Below are 5,008 nucleotides of genomic sequence, written 5' to 3'. Positions count from 1 at the left end.
ACAGTTGTAAGACCAAACCTGACCAATAGAATCTTGAGACAGTCTACTGAGGAATTCCTAAGAAATACATTCCTCAAGTAAAAACAAGTAAGAAGAAAAAGAAAAATACTCCTTTCTTCTTCATGGGATACTATAATGTCTGCATATGACACCTGAAACTTCTATAGCCACTGTACACCATGACAGGAAGGGCAAGCACAAAGATGGCCGACTCTACATCCTCAATGATGTCATGAACTGCCACTCTGGACTTCCTGTTATGCACGATGGTAAGAATCCCCATTGAAGCTACTCTTTTTTTTTCTTACTGTACTCTCAATTTCTTGCAGTCTGAAGCATCCTAGCTAATACAATCACAGAAAGTTTATGGCAGAACTAGGATTAGAACCAGTGGTCATGATTTCCAGGCCAGTGGAGGTTCTCTCCTTAAGAAACTGATGAAGTGTGTGAATAGATGTATCAGTCTAGGTTATGTCGCAGTAAGAAAAAACCCCCAAATCTCAGTGGCGTACAACAGCAAATTTCTCTTTCTTGTTTTGTAACATGTCCATCAAGGTTGGCTGAAGTTCTGCTCCAAGACTAATGGAGAAATTCTTTTCTGGAATATTGCTGGTCTTGTGACAAAGAACAAAGGAGAGCATGGCAAACCCTGAACTGGCTTTTAAAACTTCTGTTCAGAAATTACACATATCAATTTCACTCACATTTCATTAACCAGAGCAAGTTATATAGTCTAGCCTGGTATCAGTGAGAAGGGAGAAAAGGAAAATTTATTTACAAAACACCACATTTAATCTGTATTTAATGCTTCTAAGAAATATTTAACCATCCTGGATTACTAAGGTGGCTGCTGAATTGTTTGTTTGTTTGTTTGTTTTAACCTGAGGCCACAAGGTAGCTTGCAGGGTCTCACTTCCCCAACCAGGGATCGAACCTGGCCAAGGCAGTGAGACCACTGAGTCCAAACCACTGGACCACCAGGGAATTCCCTACTAAATTGATTTGAAAACATCTCTAAATTTTAGGATATTTTAGAAAACACATTGACCATTTCTTGTTTATAATAAACTCTTCTTTAAAATATATTTTCATCTTAGAATGATCACATGTCACATGTCCATTAAATTTTTTTTCCAAACTGTGTTACATATTTGAATGTTTCTACATGAGTAGACCTTAAATATTCTCACCATAAAAATCAAATGGTAATTTTGTGATGGGATGGAGGTATTAGCTAATGTCATAGTGGTAATCTTTTTGCAATATATAAATGTATCTATCATCATGCACCTTACATTTACAAAATATTGTTATTATATGCCAATTATACCTCAATAAGACACTTGCTTCTTGGAAGAAAAGCTACGACAAACCTAGACAGCATATGAAAAAGCAGAGACTTCACTTTGCCCACTTTGTGGGCTTCCCTAGTGGCTCAGATGGTAAAGCATCTGTCTGCAATGCAGGAGACCCGGGTTCGATCCCTGGGTTGGGAAGATCCTCTGGAGATGGAAATGGCATCCCACTCCAGTATTCTTGCCTGGAAAATCCCATGGACCACGGAGCCTTGTAGGTTACCATCCATGGGGTCGCAAAGAGTTGGACACGACTGAGCGACTTCACTTTCACTTTCACTTTCACTTTGCCAATAAAGGTACATATAGTCAAAGCTATGGTTTTTCCAGTAGTCATGTATGGATGTGATAGTTAGACATAAAGAAGACTGAGAGCCAAAGAATTGATGCTTTTGAATTGTGGTGCTGGAGAAAACTCTTTAAGAGTCCCTTGGACTGCAAGGAGATGAAACCAGGTCAACCTTAAAGGATATCTAACCCTAAATAGTCATTGGAAGAACTGATGCTGAAGCTGACACTCCAATACTTTGGCCACCTGATGCGAAGAGCTGATTCATTGGAAAAGACTCTGATGCTGGAAAAGATTGAGGGCAAGAGGAGAAGGGTGTGATAGAGGATTAGATGGTTGGATGGCATCACTGAGTCAATGAATATGAGTTTGAGCAAACTCTGGACATAGTGAAGGACAAAGAAATCTGATGTGCTGCAGTTTATGGGGTCACAAAGTGTCAGACATGACTTAGCGACTATACAACACCACCAATACCTCAATAAAGTGGGCGGAATAAAAAGCATTTTTTATTTCCAAATTAGTACAAGTTAAAAAAACCTAACTTTCCCAGTCTTACCCACCATATATAAATCACTAATAATTTGGTGTATGTCCTCCAGTCCTTTCCTATGTACTATATATATTCACATGTCTACACACACATGCGCATTTGTACATGTAGTTACGGTTTATTGGAAAAACACCGTTTTACACAATTATACATAGTATTTTGGACATTTTTTTGCCTGCAAATATATAGTACTTTTCTTGTTGATAATTACACAGTATCCCATTATGTGTATATTAAATAATTTATATCACAATTTCTCCCAGGATGGACATTTAAGTTATTCTCATTTTCACCATCGCAAATGATTCTGTACTGATCATTCTTTTACATATAGATATATATAGCTGCAAACTCCTATAGTATTTCTGTAGGATAAATTCAAAGAAGTAGAATTGCTAGGGGAAAAGGCATACATATTCAAATATTTCATAGATAATGCCATATAGCCCTAAAAACAGAGAAGGCAATGGCAATCCACTCCAGTATTCTTGCCTGGAAAATCCCATGGATGGAGAAGCCTGGTGGGCTGCAGTCCATGGGGTCACTAGGAGTCGGACACGACTGAGCGACTTCACTTTCACTTTTCACTTTAACACATTGGAGCAGGAAATGACAACCTACTCCAGTATTCTTGCCTAGAGAATCCCAGGGATGGGGGAGCCTGATGGACTGCTGTCTATGGGGCCGCGCAGAGTTGGACACAACTTAAGCAACTTAGCAGCAGCAGCAGCCCTAAAAAAAGATTATACCAATTATACCATTGCACTGGTGACCCACTGAATCTAGTCAACAGTGGATTGGACAGTGATCCTTTTAGACAAAAATATGTGCTGAGATCCTGATATGTAGTCAGTAAAAAAAATACTGAACATATTCATAATGGGCCCTCTTAACAAGCATAAAACTAGTGAGGGAGAGAGAAGAGACATCAAAATACTAAAAATACATAAACGCTTAGCATAAGAAACTGGATCAGGTGCATGCTGAGATAGCTGCAGGAAGAAGCTCGGCAAAGGGAATGCTCAGAGAAAGGAAGGATATCAGTGTAGGGACTGGGAAGCCTTGCTGAAAAGGAGCAAAATCATTAATTACAATTGGTAGAAGAGGGATCTGAGATCAGGCTGATGGCAGCACTAGAAGCACAAGTGATGGCATTTATGGGCCAGTGAGCTCACAGAGTCGGTGTGCTGAGCCAGTCACATTAGGGTCAGTCTCTCCTTCAGGCCAAGATTTTACAGAACAGTCTGCCTTGGGTCATTTTCTGCAGACTGTCTTAGCAACTGGGGATTCTGTGGACAGAGGAGCCTGGCAGGCTAAAGTCCATAAGGTTGCAAAGAATTGGACATGACTGAGCAATTAACACTTTCACTTTCACTTTCTGAATGAATGGCCAGTCTATCTAAGTGAGACTAGAAGAGTTCTGCCCTGCATATTAGAGTCCCTAACTATCAATATAGCTTAACCATTTCATCCTCGGGAGGAAAAAAACCAACCCAAAGGATATATCCAATTCCCTAAAGGGTCTGGATTCTTATGTCCCTCCTAAGGAAAGCAAGAGAGTTCCAGAAAAACATCTATTTCTGTTTTATTGACTATGCCAAAGCCTTTGACTGTGTGGATCACCACAAACTGTGGAAAATTCTGAAAGAGATGGGAATACCAGACCACCTGACCTGCCTCTTGAGAAACCTATATGCAGGTCAGGAAGCAACAGTTAGAACTGGACATGGAACAACAGACTGGTTCCAAATAGGAAAAGGAGTACGTCAAGGCTGTATATTGTCACCCTGCTTATTTACCTTGTATACAGAGTACATCATGAGAAACGCTGGGCTGGAAGAAGCACAAGCTGGAATCGAGATTGCCGGGAGAAATATCAATAACCTCAGATATGCAGATGACACCACCCTTATGGCAGAAAGTGAAGAGGAACTATAAAGCCTCTGGATGAAAGTGAAAGAGGAGAGTGAAAACGTTGTCTTAAAGCTCAACATTCAGAAAACGAAGATCATGGCATCTGGTCCCATCACTTCATGGGAAATAGATGGGGAAACAGTGGAAACAGTGTCAGACTTTATTTTTTGGGGCTCCAAAATCACTGCAGATGGTGACTGCAGCCATGAAATTAAAAGATGCTTACTCCTTGGAAGGAAAGTTATGACAACCTAGATAGCATATTCAAAAGCAGAGACATTACTTTTCCAACAAAGGTTCGTCTAGTCAAGGCTATGGTTTTTCCAGTGGTCATGTATGGATGTGAGAGTTGAACTGTGAAGAAAGCTGAGCACTGAAGAATTGATGCTTTTGAACTGTGGTGTTGGAGAAGACTCTTGAGAGTCCCTTGGACTGCAAGGAGATCCAACCAGTCCATCCTAAAGGAGATCAGTCCTGGGTGTTCTTTGGAAGGAATGATGCTAGAGCTGAAACTCCAGTACTTTGGCTACCTCACGTGAAGAGTTGACTCATTGGAAAAGACTCTGATGCTGGGAGGGATTGGGAGCAGGAGGAGAAAGGGACGACAGAGGATGAGATGGCTGGATGGCATCACCGACTTGATGGACGTGAGATTGAGTGAACTCCAAGAGTTGGTGATTGACAGGGAGGCCTGGCGTGCTGCAATTCGTGGGGTCACAAAGAGTCGGACATGATTAAGCGACTGAACTGAACTGAAGTACCTTAACTTTAGCTTGCATAGAATCTTAAATCAAATAAACTAATGTGGATATCATCCATTCCTCTATAAGCCTGGATTTCCATGGAAAAAACAGAACTAACTCCAAGCTTAGGGGTCAGGATACAAATAAAGGATAA

Source organism: Bos indicus, chromosome 7 (assembly GCF_029378745.1).
Source record: "Bos indicus isolate NIAB-ARS_2022 breed Sahiwal x Tharparkar chromosome 7, NIAB-ARS_B.indTharparkar_mat_pri_1.0, whole genome shotgun sequence".
NCBI lineage: Eukaryota > Metazoa > Chordata > Mammalia > Artiodactyla > Bovidae > Bos > Bos indicus.
The sequence above is the reverse complement of the archived record's forward strand: the minus strand, read 5'-3'. Positions refer to the sequence as shown.